This window comes from Atractosteus spatula, chromosome 1, assembly GCF_055471065.1.
Source record: "Atractosteus spatula isolate fAtrSpa1 chromosome 1, fAtrSpa1.hap1, whole genome shotgun sequence".
NCBI lineage: Eukaryota > Metazoa > Chordata > Actinopteri > Semionotiformes > Lepisosteidae > Atractosteus > Atractosteus spatula.
The window spans coordinates 73,821,177-73,836,672 of NC_142706.1; positions in this window are offsets into that span (position 1 = coordinate 73,821,177).

The window sequence follows — 15,496 nt, forward strand, 5'->3', positions numbered from 1 at the left end:
GCGGTCTGCTGGAAATGCGATGTGCGTTTGTGTGAACTGGCAGAGCAGTGAAGCTTTCGAAAATGCTACTTTCATAAAACCAGCTTCACAAAAAGTAACAGTTGTTTTATTCGCCATAGACATCGGCAGTTTATGCGCCAACATTAAAACTACGGAGCGACTGAAAGCAGTCGGCAAGTGGTTTCACAAATATCTCGACCACAATAGACCAGACACACAAATCTTAAAACTATTGGATGTTAACTTCGCCAAGAACGACCGTGAATTCAAACAACAACAATCAAAAACCATCATTTTTGGAAATGAAAGGACACCACAATATACAAGGGCACCAATTTCAAAGACAGATAAACCAGACATCAGAGCTTCAAAGACACTGACACACGTCCTGCTACACAAGAACAGCTTACTTTCAAATGACAACTCTTACCTTTTCACAAAATCTGAACACAACAGGATTTTGATAAAGCCAGAAAAACACTAAATCAGAACACTGCATTCCAGAGATTCAGAAGGAATTTTCTCAAAAATGTGACATGAAAAGTTTTAAATAGGAAAAATTCTGAGAACAGAAACACAATACCCCTTGTCACAACATACTGTATTCACAACTCAGCATAACAAGAAAGCAAAACTTAAAATCTACATTTGCCACCACACTGCAGAACGCAGAAGTATTAAAGGAACGTAAAACCATTCCTGCATATAAAAAGAACAAAACCCTCCGAGATCACATAGTCAAAAGCAAACTTGAGGCCTTTGTGAAACAGAACAGATGTCACTACCCTAGCCCTGACTGAGAACTTACAACTTACAAAAATCCTAAACTGCACAATTCAATCCACCATGACACTGCACCAGTCAGTCTGAGAATATCTCACGTTAACGGTGTGAGACAATGCGGTGGCTCTGTGGCTGAGGATCTGCGCCTGTGGCTGGAAGGCTTCCAGTTTCTATCCCGCGGCTGGCAGAGGAATCCTACTCCGTTGGGCCCCTGAGGAAGGCCCTTCACCCCAACTGCTCCAGGGGTGCTGTATAAATGGCTGACTCTGCACTCTGACCCCCAGCTTCTCTCTCCTTGTCTGTGTGTCTCACAGAGAGCAAGCTGGGGTATGCGAAAAAAGGACGAATTCCTAATGCAAGAAATTGTATATGGCCAATAAAGTGATCTCTCTTGTTCTCTCCCTTAGCTGCCCTCCCTAAGATGGTGTCCCCGAGTGTAGAGCTCTGCTGAACCCCACTATAGACAATACATTTCTTAAATATGATGGAAGAAACCTTTTGTGTTTTTTAGTTCAAACATGAATCTCAGGGCACAAGAGAAAACTGCACAGAAGTGCAGGAAACTGGTGGCAGAGGGTTATGGTAGGGTGGAACAAGCTGCACGGCCATGTTTTCTGGTTTCTCTCAAAAACCAGCTTTGAATCAGTTAACTGCTAGCTACCCAACAGGCAGGAAGGGCTCCTCTCATTAATAACCTTTTTGTTCTTGAAACTATCTTCCTTTCCTCACCACAGTTTGGTTTCTTATATACTTAACACACCACATGATCACAAAGATTATGCATGGCATGGGAATTTAATATTTACCTTCCCTTCAGCTTTTTTTTGTGGTCAGAGGTTTCTGCAATGTCTACTTGAAATGCCACTGAAGCCCAACATTTGCCCCCCGCTTCAGCTGAAAGCTGTAGTCTATAAATCAAATTAAACGTCAATGTAAAACCACAACTGTGCAGGGAGTGGATATGTAGCAAGTGCAAAATGAAACAGAAGTAAAAAAAAAAAAGAAAATCTCTTATACCCAGTTGTGTGCAGATAGCACCCCTTAACCCTTCTGTGAAGGGATGGCAAAGAAGGAAAAAGAAAAAAATAATATTCAATAAAAAATATCTCTCAATGTTACTGTATCAAGCAGATGACAGTAAAATTGTCTGATCAGATTTGGAATTTTTTAGTACGGGGGTGGCTCCACAGGGCTTCTCAATGACTCGGAGAAGGGGTTGTAGGTGCTTACATCAAAATCAGGCTCAAGCTCGTTCGGTGGGTTTTCGTTTATGTCCATTGACATTATGTGGGTCCTGCCAGTTTTCCCTCTTAAAAGTGAAAATGGTGATGGATGGTAGAAATACGGATGATACTGTGGCAATGTTGGGAGCAGTTGGTCACGACAAAAAAGAGATCGGACCCTATGCTGTGCCAGCCGAAGATTGAGGAGAGAAAACAAAGATTAAGTGGAGAAGAAGACAGGTTTACTTAGCCTAGTCGTGCAGTCAATATTCGTGGTGGGGAGGGAGCGTGGGCCAAGTAGCCAGATGCACAAGACGATGGGTTTCTTAGACGTAGGAGTTAAAGAGAAGGTAGCTCAATGAGGGTTAACTCAATAGTGAGCGTGGGAGTGCAGGTGAGTTGCCCTTAAGTAGTGGTTGTCAGTGGTGCAGGGTGAGGGACGTGGTTGGATAATTAGGTTGTGCGTTGGCGTTTGTGGGAAAAAGTCTGGGCTTGTGTCTGATTAGTGAGATCCGTGACGGGCGAGCTTGATTGCAAAGCCTTTTTCACACCTATCATTCAATGATAAATTGCGTCTTGTTCAGTGGGTTCAACCAACGCCAACCCTTACTATTAGCAAGACAGGGACATCCTTTTTATGGCAGTTCAGCCAGACAAACCACCAACGCCCTCAATAGAAAATTGGGTTTTGACCATTTAAACTGTTTGACGAAGGCAGCTAAATTGCACCAGGATACACCAGGAAATATACTCAAGTGAAATATTTACGTATAAGGGCCACAGCAGGTTAGCTTTTGGGGGGTCGGGTGAGCATGTAGCTGAAGAGTGCACTAAAAGTGCAATGCATGCCACTGCTTATATCTGAAATTTCAACTTGTAGAATAACTATTAGGAAGTAAGCATTAAGCTATTAATTATTTGCCATGCTAAGTTCTAATTAATGACCAGTGAGCTGCTGTATCCAAGGGATCAATAATTGTCATTTTTAATGAGCCTACAGGTTTGGGAATTAGCAGATTTACCAACATGCTGGAGAACATCTGGTGATACAGATAGACATATGGTTTCCAGGATAAATTCTCTACTGTAAAGCTAATTTACATGGGGCATCATCATAAGGCACTACAATAACACATACAAAAGCAAGAGTTGGCTTAATCAGAAATTAAAATAACTATAGAAATTAGTTTTAAGACAGCATTTGAAAGTGGTGACTGACTTGGCTATCTAATGTATAAAATGGCCTGGAAAATAATTTTGCAGTCTTGGATCAACAGAACAGAGAGCACAGTCTCCCAGTGTTTGAAGTCTTGTACTAGGAACTAAAAGAAGGTCAGGCTGGCTGAAAAACAGATAACCGATGACCTTCAGGTCAACCATTGTCAAGTAAACTTGAATTCCAGATCCTAGACAGTGGATTAACAGAGAAACTGCTGAAACATGAATTGTCCAATTCTGTGAGCAACAACAATCTGGAGTTAAGATTAGTTAATATAACAGTTAATTAATATAACATTGCAAAATACTTCTGCATATTTGGCATGTTTAAAATGCTTAAATATGACATTATATGCTATAATATGCAAAATAAAATTTATGGCATAAAAATATACTTTATAGCTGGATTTATATTAGTTTAAAATTAATCCCATTTCCTTTCCATCAACTGTTTAACATACTGTACAGTACAGGCTCTAAAGGAAATGTTTTGCACCAAAGAAAATGCAATATTGAACACCAATACTAGTTTTTCATTATTTTACTATATTTGAATATGCACGCAAGCTGACAGATGGCAATGGAGGCCAGCAGTTGACAGTTTGGATGAACATGAGTTATAACCATTACATACAAGCACTTGCAAGTAATTTAAGGAAGCAATTACCAAAGTCTGACACTAGGTGGGAGAAGACGAATTGGCCTATTATATTTGCATATGCATGTGACATGACAGCTAGCAGCCTGATCCTCCTACCTGGACAAAAAATTGTTCTGTGCTATGAATGAAAGAAAACTTGTATAGAAATTCCAAAATGCCAGCAAGGTACAAAAATGACCGAGAAAGCTTTACTGCAATGTGGCCTCATACGTCAAACCTGTGGTGGGCGTAAGAGTCCTCAATGCCACATTTCTCCCTAAAAGTAAACATATACGATTTCATAATAACTAGGAACTTTTAAAGACCTAACTGTAGTAATTGTGCTATTAAAGTCAAAAAGCTTTCAATTTTAATGGAAAGTGTAGTGATTACTTTTGTCACGTTGGTCACGTGTAGTGATTACCGTCACGATCATCATCCCTCCTCTAAAGGGCGCTCCGACCCTTTTGTGTTAATTTCATCATCACGTTCCCCTGCCCCCTGTTCCGTCCTTTATTTAAACCCGGTGCTCCGGAACCTCGGGGCTCTGCAGTGGAAGATGGACGCCCGGAGGCCCAGAAGCCCAGAGGCCCCCCTAGCATCAAGTCGCCCTACGTCCGCGGCTTGAGGGCTCAGGCTTCCGATTGACCTGCTGAGCCCGGGCCTCGGAGCGCCTGGCCTCGTCAGTCTGTTTTAACCTCCTGTCCTGTTCCGGATTCCGCCCCGGATTTTAACCTTGCTTGTCTTGTCTTGGATGGATCACCCGGCTTTGGATTTTGGGCTGCGCCTGGATTTCTTGATTGGACGTCCCTGAGCTTGCCTGCGCTCCCCCCTTGCACCTGACCACTGTCGGCACCGCCCCCTGTTCGCCATCCCTTCAATTCCTAACTGTGTTTTCCCGTAGCCCTTTTCCAGGTGCTTCCGGATTATACCGTCTGCACAGGGTCCTAAACTACGCCCTGTTACAATTACTTAAAGGAGAATTAATTGTAATGCTAACTGCCTGCTGATGAAATAGTAAAGATAGTTGTCAGTAGCTTCATTACTGAAGTAAAGCATTCCACTCTCACGTCTTTTCACGATTGTAAGGTTCCAGTTTCCCTTCAAGACAATAAAATGTTGGGGGTTTTTTTGGCCATTAATTGCAATTAGCAGAAAGTCGATCATCTCGGACGTGATCACAGCCTGAATAAACTAGTTTCTAACTATTATCTAACTATTTTGGTTGAGATGGCCCAGATTGAAAAGGTTTGCTAGCTGTTTTCTCAGAACACTTTTATCCTGCTAGCTAGCAGTTACTATGACTGGCACAACCACTTAGCTTAGTGACTTATACAAAAGATTATGAATGGTGTATTAAATGGTGTTCTTCACACCAGGCAAGAAGTGTATAGTATCTAGTAAACATGCTGGGCTGAGAGGAAGCAGGCAAATTGATATCTGTTTATACTGGCAACATGAGAGTTATGTACATACTGTAAAGCCAAGCCTTTTCTTTGGGGTCTTAACAAGTGACACAGGACAGGTGAATTTGAACTGTTTTTCTCTTTTAATGGCTCAAGAGAAACTACACCCAGAACCTCTAGATCTTCCAAACTTCACTCACACAGAATGCACAGCTGCACAAGGACATGCATACACACACGCATACACGTTAACAACAGCATGCTGCAGTTCTCTACAGTACATTATTTCAAGTGCTGTGTCCTCCTCATTGAAATGAAGACATGTAGATTTTTTAATACCTGAAGATTTGCAGGTTTTCCAGACAGCTAGAAAAGCTAGAATAACTCTAGAAGAAAAAGAAAAGTGATTGCCCTGGTAAGTTTAACTTTTGGTGCATAACTTTAACTACTTCCTGTCAAGTTTCAGCTCCTTGTCGAAATATGCAAAACATGTACAGATTTACATATTAGTAACTACCTAAGTGTTAACACTCTCACACATAAAGTATGAAACACAGACAACCACTAATTGCTCTGATGCACAAGGTATAAAAAGAGACCTATCTATTTCTGCTAGAATGTGAGTTTCCATAATGTAAATTGGCTATAACACAATTGACTTATTAGGGAACTCTTTTATCATAAATCTGTGAGAAGGTCAGATCCTAATCTCACCCAGTTCGGCATCCTACACGTATGTCTATCTCACCTCCCGAAGTTCTCCTTGCACATCTCTTTTGCAACACTTCTGCCAACTCTTCTGCACCCCTGCAGCAGCTCCCGGGCTCATTCCTTGCAAACATGAGCCCGGGAGGCCTAGTTAGATGTCACCTCTGCACAGTGTGATAGTTAACAAATGTCTGTGCATGGTGGACCTTTGATCAATGGGAAGCTCAAGAACATGACAAATCCGCCACCCTCATTGAGACACTGTGATTTTTTCACACTGTGAAGGCGGTACTTCTTTTTCCCTTCTTAATTGAATTTCTTCAAAGTCTTTACATTGTAAGCATACTGGCTGTCATCAGGAAATAATACAAATCTGTGGACAGCCTTTAACTTGTCATACTTATTTGTTTTTTAGTAGCTTGTAAAAGGAGAATTTCATTCGTACTGAATTTCATAAGTTAATTTAATAAAACACACTGACAGATTTAGATTTTCAATCAATCAACCAATGTTTTTTAATCAAATGCACAACAATACAGTGTGCAGCAGTAATTGCTGGCAATGAAAGGTCTTTTCTGTAAGCTCACTGGGGGGAATAAAAATCACAAAATTAAAAGTTACAGAATGAAGTTACATAAAAATAGTGCAATAAAAATTGAATTACAAAAACTTAATATGAAGAGGTGTATGTAATACATTATGTCCAAACAGTGCAATATGCAGTATGCCAAATACAATGAAGACTGTATGTCCAGGTAGCCTGACCATTTAACAGAGACCATTAGGGTGGTTGCTGAAGGTGACTGTTGGCTGTTTAGCAGTCTTATTGCCTGGAGGTAGAAGCTGTTCTGTAATCTGTTGGACTTTGACCGAATGCTTCGGTACCGTTTACCGGACGGTAGGAGAGAAAACAGTTTGTGACTGGGATCCTTGAGAATAGACCTGGACTTCTCAAGACATCTAGCTGAGTAGATATCCTGGATGTTTGGTAGCTCACAGTCGGTAATGAGCTACGCTGACTTCACCAAGTCTGTGATCCAAGGTGGAGCAGCTCCCAAACCAGGCAGTGAAACTCCATCCATTTTCTAACTATTTATCCACTTCAGAGTGGCAGGGGAGCTGGAGCCTAGCCTGGCAAGCAAAGTGCACAAGGAGGGGTACACCAGTCCATCGCAGGGCACACTCTCACACGAACTCACACCAGGGCCAATTTTCTCACTGGTAAATTTACCTACCTGTGTGTCTTCGGGCTGTGGGAGGAAACCAGAGGAAAGCCATGAGTACATGGGGAGATCATACAAACTCCATGCAGACAGCAGCCCAGGTCCAGAATCGAACCCAGGGCCCCAGTGCTGTAGGCAGCAATACTAAGCATTGCTTCAGCATCCAGCTGTGAAACAGACTTCTTTGTTTTTAATTACTAACTACCAAATGCCCTAGACTGGCTTACTGGCCTCCCACCCAACAGAATGAGTTTTTTTCAAAATGACAGTAATTGAAATATGCACATCAGAACTCAAAACCGAAGACAACAATATGCTCTAAAATGACTGTTAAGGCCCCCCGCTAGCTCTGTCATGGTTTTTAACCACATCAATGAATAACGGACATCCTGGTATTCTGCAATCACACCTACTTATGAAAAGAATGGGTGACCACTTTTGAAATTTGTGGTCACCAATGTTATTGTTACAGGAGAGTCAAAAAGGTACCTTTCATCTGTAGGTTCTGTTCTACTCACAAAAAATCAACCTGCCGCATCCCTGTGTTCCGGTGAAAGCATCAGTATAAAATAATTTTAAGACATTTTGAATGTTATTTTCCCTCATTGTTAAGATTTACAGTTAAGGGGGAAACAAGCTTTTTTGTGAAGGACTGACATTAGAGCTTCAAAGTAGGAGTCCATATGGGACTGAGAATTCAATTGCAGACGATACTTCATATGTGCCCGCTTGTGCTTCTGATGCGATTGTGGTGCGTTTACTAAAATAGTTTTCTTAGTGGTACTTGAATCATCTGTTTGCAACTACTGCCTTTATTCATAGAAATGTTCATGAGGGAAGAAATATATGAATTCTTGCATTTTTTTAACCATTTTATCAAATAGAGGGTTTCAGAGAAGCCATAGCCTGTCCTATCAAGCAACGGGCACTCAAACACACTCACAACACGACTAGTTTTCCCAGAAGTATGTCTTTGGACTGTGGGAAGAAAGCAGAGCACCTGGGGGAAACATACAAACTTTACACAGACAGCACCCTGGGATTTGAACCTTACCCTAGGGCCCAGCACTGTGAGGGAGCAATACTAACCAGTGCACCACACAACACATCATATAGCAACCGTAAACATGCTTATCATAGAAGGAAATAGCGGAAGAAGGTAATTGTTTTTATTTCTTAAAATCAGGTAAACCTAAAAAAAGTCCTCTAATATTTGTCATGTGAACAGTGACGTTTAAAAAGAAATAAAGCTAATGATGTAATTTTGTTCACTTTCTGAACCATAACAGAGTACTTTATTCTATGATATGATACCTCAGACTGAAACTCATGCACTCACACACTGTTAAGCATAATTAAAATATGTTTGCTGATAATGTGAGTTAGCCTTAACTAACCCCAAAGACAAATATCGAATATGTGAAAAAAGCATTGGAAGCTGTGTATTCTGTGTAATTTTTTTTTTATTCATGAGAACACTAGTTTAACTTCTGTGACCTATTTAAATAGGTCAATAAAAATCTCATTTTTAAAGTCATTTCTGTTATTATCAAGCATCACGTGCCATGCTCCTCTGTTCTTCTGGGAAGAACGTATGAAGAGTGACTCATTTTCTAACGAATCAAAGCTGATATTTCCAGAAACCATTTCTTGTGCTTCACTTACAATCACGTATGACAAAAGTGCACCTGTACTGTCATGTTTCTGGGAAAGCAGGTAGTTTGTTTCGAGTAAAAGCCGATGTGACAGAGCTTTTCTTGTCAAGGAGCTATTTATCACAAGAGCACAAGAGCACATGGCCACAAGAACATAAGAACACAAGAAAGCAAGGACACAAGAGAACAAGTAATCCAGGTGGGTAGCTGCGTCAGCATGCGTACGCTGCATAGAAACAAGTGAAAGGTTTATTCCATGCTGAAAAGAGAAGAAAGGAAACAACGTTTTGGCTGTGGAGCCTTCTTCGGGTGTTTCCTTTCTTCTCTTTTCAGCATGGAATAAACCTATTACTGTTCCCGTCACGGATGTCGGAAAGGGCAAGCCGTGGAATGACTATGTGAGCAGTAGAGACCCTATGCGTAGGGGTCAAAGGGGCAACACGGAGGTTTGCCCAGGCTCAGGGGGTCAGATTATGTCGGTATAGAAACCTAAGCCCTCAGGCCACGGACGTGGGGCGACCTGGTGCTAGGCGGGTCTCAGGACATCCGTACACTCAATGCTGAGCCAGGAGCAGAGCAGACACAGGAAGTAAATAGGCTACACAACAAGACACACCGGAAAGACATGAATAATCACAGGGAACTACGAACAGGACAAAAGAGCAGCACCCTCTAGGTACACAAGGCATGACAAGGGCGGCTCCTGACACCCAAAAAAGAGCTGCACAGCACTGGGAGGGGAGGAAAAACCTCATTTAACTGAAAGGAAACCTCCGGGAGTCCATGGCTGAGAGTAACCCCCTGCTCCGGGGTAAAAAAGATTTATTGAGTAGAGGAATGGAGGGCCGGACTGGGTTCAAGAGGAGCGAGACAAAAAACCAGACCGAACTAGACCAGTCTGAACAGTTTAGCTTCCAGAGAAAATCCCGCACAAACACACCTGTGGTTTGTAGAGAAATGTCCAGTTCTGACACCAATTGATTTCATTCCTGTCTGGAACACAAAGCCTGCAGGGGCTCCCAGTCAAATATTGCTGGGGAGAGATTGCTACAGGTTTTTTTTCAAGAAGCAGGGTTAACAAACTTAAACTTAACATGCGAAGCAATGAAAGGGAATTTTTTTGCCTGGTGTAAAATTTAAAATATCTGCTTGTTGCGCATTTGGTATATTTTTAAATTTAACTTGTAAAATAATGTTCAAAACGGTTGCTTCCCCTCACTAAATTCTCAGTGTTTTATTTATCATGAAAGTGCATTTGATTACATCTTCTCAGACTGTATCACAAACAAGAAACATGCAACTTCATTTTGCATTTCCAAAAAGTATTAATGTTCCTGAAACTGTATCTCTGTCTATATTCATGCTCTTACATTCATGTTCTACTGTATGTGCTCTTGAAGCACATCTGAGCAAATTTAATTTGTCTTAAGGTGTAATGAGAGTGATGTTCCTACTCAGTGTTTGAATTACATGAATGCACAATGTTCCCTTTACTATTTTCAGTGGATATTCCTATTATGAATTGTTGCTTCCTCTTTGATATTTTCATCTTGTATTATTTTCAGCAGAAGTGAACCTTCCAAATTTTTTGCAAAACAAGTTTACATGTGTAATTATTTTTCTCAGACTATCTCTATTTTGAGTATCCAATAGTGTACTAAACTACTACATCGAAGTACTACAATTTAAAAAGGTTACAGAATTAATGAAGAAGTGAGTAGGGCCCTTTTCTCCTCCTTATTCATTGTCCAAAAACTAGATTTTGTTTTCCACATGAAAAGATCGTGTTCCATTACCTGAAGAACTAAAGAAAAGACAGCAAAAAAGTTAAAATATTCAGAAACACTTATTTTTACTGGAAAATGTCTCTGCAAAGCTAAAATAATCAATGATTTCTAGGATTGCATTCTAAAACATGAAACACGCCACATTTGCTGAAAACACCTGAAAGCTATTGAATGTGCATATACTGTAAGTCAGAAAGCCAGCTAATTTCTGCAAAGTCCCAGATGAAAACCCCAGTTTCTCATTTGCAGCAAGGTGACACATTGGTTACAAACTCACATATTGTACGTTCCAAAAAGGAATTCTTCTAGAAGGCTGAGAAGTGCTTACATAGAATATCTGCAGTTCAGCTGGAAAACCCCTCTGCTCTCACAGGTCTGTCAGAGTGCCTGTATCAGAACTCACTCAGAAAAAGGACCAGAGACTTTCTCTACCAAGAAATGCAAACCTCTTTAACAATGTTTTAATTTCATTTGATAGTAGAGGGACCTATAGTGTATATATTTAACAATAGGGGCGGTGCGGTGGCTCTGAGGCTGCGGCTGGCAGAGGAATCCTAATCTGTTGGGCCCCTGAGGAAGGCCCTTCACCCCAACTGCTCCAGGGGCGCTGTATAAATGAATGACCCTGCGCTCTGACCCCACGCTTCTCTCCCTGTCTGTGTGTCTCATGGAGAGCAAGTTGGGGTATGTGAAAAGACAAATTCCTAATACAAGAAATTGTATGTGGCCAATAAAGTGATCTTAATTAATTAACTTAATTAAGTTAACTAATTAATTAGTTTTAAAGCTAGTTTTAAAGAGTTGTCTGACTGTGATGACAAACGATGCAAAGGCGAAAACCAAACACTGTGCATCACCACAAGAACCTCATACCAGCTGTCAAGCATGGTGGTGGAGGGGTGATGATATTGGGCTTGCTTTGCAGCCACAGGACCTGGATGCCTCAGAGCCATTGAGTCCACCATGAATCCCTCTCTATACCAGTGCATTGTAGAGGACAATGCGAGACCATCTGTCCAACAGCTAAAGCTTAGCCGAAAGTGGATCGTGCAACAGGACAATGATCCGAAACCCACCAGTTAAGCTGCAACTGAATGGCTGAAAAAGAAAAGAATCAGTATTTTGCAATGGCCAAGTCAAAGTCCAGACCGCAGCCCCGTTGAGACCCCATTTCTGTGGTGAGACCTAAAGAGAAGTGTGCACAAACGAATGCCCTCAAGCTTCACCGAGCCAAAGCAGTTTAGTTAGGAGGAGAGGGACAGAATTCCTCCCAGGCGACGTGAGAGACTGATAAACTCTTACAGAAAACATTTACTTAAAGTTATTGCTGCTAAAGGGGGTTCCACATATCACTGAATCGAGGGGCACACTTACATTTTCACAGAAGACCACTAGATGTTGGCTTTTGTGTTTTAATAAATTATGACAAAGTAAAATTTATGTGTGTTATCTGTCACATGAGGATAGAGTTATCTACTCTTAGGACTTGGTGGGGACTAGATAAAGGTCAGATATATAAATATGTAAGATATGTCTTAATATGTAAAACTGTAGAATCGTAAAGAGATCTACTTTCTTTTTCACATCACTGTAGTTACGATGGGAGCTCTGTTTTGGGAAAAGAATAAATGTATTTCTTTATTTAAATCTAGTCCTGGTTAGGATCTGTTTTATGTATTAGGACAATGGTTCTCTATTTGGCTAATTAAGATTTTGTTGTCTTCAGATTATAAGGTTAGAATTCTACCCTTTCTATGTCTAAAGAAGACAGGTCTCTGATATTAATTCGCTTATTATCTGTAAATAGTAATGAAATGTGTGTACAGCACTACCTGTTATTTATCTTAATAAATATTATCCTGTCTACATTTGGGCCTGGCTATTACTCTATCATCAGACTGTGCTGGAGTATAAAAGACAAAGTGCTGTGAAACACTAATTCTTGTCTTTAGGGGGTGACATTATTAATCTTTATTATTTGCTTGCATATCTGAGTAGTTGAGTAACCTCCTTATTTTGTAATTTTATCACCACCCCAATTTGTAACAATAAAATGTAATATAATCAAATAAAGTCTGCGTTGTTTTTATCTTAATTTTACACTTCATAATATATTAAGGCAAATGTAATCTAAAGATAGGCTGTTATCTTTTATAGAGAAATACATTGTGCAACCGTAAAAGTGGAACACTACACTGTACTGCAGAGTAAAAGGAAATCATACTGTACATCCACAAATCTACTGTACCTCATTTTTAGTTTTACAACTGATAATTATTTTTAGTGACTAAAAAAGTCCACAGTTCTTTCCATCCCTTCCCGAATGCTTAGTCAAAGGATTGCTCTTGTTTCCAAAGAGCCAACCAGTACATAACAGTGATAACTGGAGTACCAGTTCTGCAGGCTGTTATTTATAAGTTTCAAAATCAGCGCAAAAACTTAGTTGTTTATTTTAGTGTGTTTTAAGCTATATTGAATAAAATATCTGAATTACTTGCCTCCATTTCTTCAGTCATCCAAACACACACACGCATCAGTTGACATTACTCCTTCTAATAAATTTAATACTGTATTTATATTAAAGTCTCCATACCCTATTTAAAACCTTCTAAATCTTTTATAAACACTTTGCAAAAGGATGTGCGTGACCATAACTATTTAGGATGAGTGATATAGAAATTATGACATAATGTAATGTAAAATCATTTCCCACACAACATGATGCTGTCACAGAGGAACATGAGACACATTGTTGCAGCATTGCATAATCTCAGATCTGTTATCATAAATAACATTACAGTAATCATACTATAGAACCTAAAAAAAGATGGCCAGAGAACATTCATTTGTGTCACAACCTCTCTTCACACAGTCAAACAGAATGGTATGCTCTGCAAAACAAAGCAACGGAAATAAAAAAATATGCTTTCACTTATCCAGAACATTACATTCAAAATGATTATTTTTTACTGGGCAATTCTGGTTACAGTACCTTGATCAAAGGTACAGTACAATCACACTGTCTTACTTGAATAGCAACTATTTCTTCAGTGTGGCTTTTTTGTCTATGTTCCTTTCACAATTTGTTAAAAATAAGTTAATGCAGGATACTGCTGAAGCAAACTATCCACTTGCATAAAAATACACTATTTTAGAGCAACGTTTAATGTTATTTTAGTGCAACAACAAAGCAATGCCATCTTACAAAAGTGCTGTACTTTAGATAATAATGATCCAAACAGGGTCATCCACATCTGACCTCAGATTAGATATATTTTTTTACACCTCTACATTTGCCCCATAAACAAGCAGAGATATCTGACAAGTTTTCTGCTTCTTATGCCTTCTGCTTGTAATCTACTCTAACCACTGTAATCTGCTTGATTCATCATATCAGTTACACCACTGATGTGCTCAATGCCTGACATGGGAATTTTTTCTTTCCTGAGACTGTACAATACATCAATAAGCATGAACACAACTGGTTTCTTTGCACTATGCACACTATGTACTGTACTTTTTTCAAAGTTGTTCACTTTTTCAGAAAGGATTTGTCATGACTTGGACAGCAGTATTGCTGGCATAAACGCTGAGCAAAACGTTTTGATTTTGATTGTGTTCCGATTTTGCGACTTTTTTAAACATTAAGCAATAGTTAAAAAACAAACACCTGTGGTAAGATACCTTGTGTTACTGGAAAGGAGTCACAGGAAACCACTAACACAAAACAAAACCTCATCACTCACAAAGCCAGCTGCTTGTTATCACCTTTAGTTTACAGACTTTAAGAGGCTGTTTTTGCATCCTTTGTTTTTAATAAAAATGAAAGCATGACATTTTGAAGAGAGAGTCTTCAAAAGCTGGCTTGCTGCTCTTCGGATTGATGGCAAATGTGCCACAAAGTTTGTTTCAATGCAAGAAAGAAATAAGTAGTCTTTAGTCACACTCTTCAAATTCCCCTTTTCCTCATGAAAAAGTAATATACTGCATGGCTTTATGATACAGATATTGTTCACCCTTTTGCAGGTACATTTTGTGTTTCCCAAAATTTCCCCAAGGGGTTTTAAGTGACAAAAGTCATGTTAATCAGCAACACCGCCAATCTGCTGCCCCCTATGATGTGCATAGTACAGGGGTTCATTTTAATTTGCTTTGTATTGTGGGGTGGGTGGTTAGGTTTCACTTTGATTTACTGCAGGGATATACTGTAATTGACTAATTCTATGAGACCCATGGATAATCCCCTACCAGACGAAGAGGCATTGTAAGGTCATTTCGTTCTTCTTATTTATCATATGTATGTTATAATATATTATATATAATAATGGAATGTAATATAAGAGTCACATTGTGAGATGTAAAATGTGAAAAGTGTTCAAAAATAGGGATGAGGCCTACCTTGGAACTATTCTTTTATAAAACTTCTATGCTATCATTGTCAAATTAGTGCTTATTCATACATACAGTACATCTGACTTTTTCATGTTTGCAGTGATTCACATACAGTAGATATGAAAATAAGAATGTAAGAACATGATAAAGGTGGACAAATGATAGCAGGCCATTCAGCACGTCTAGCCCATGTAGTGGCTGGTAGCTAACTGATGCACGGATCTCATCTAGATGTTTTTTGAAAGAAGACAGGGTATGGTCTTCAATAACATGGCTGGTTATCATGTTCCACTCTCTCACAACACCGAGCATTAATAAAAGCCCCCTGTTCCGAGTTTAAAATGCATGTAATGAGGTTTCCACACAGTGGGGTCATACTAGTGCATTGAACAATCTTTACATAACATTACTCGATTTACAATGTATGCTTTTAACAGCATTTCCTAACATTTCATTTGCTT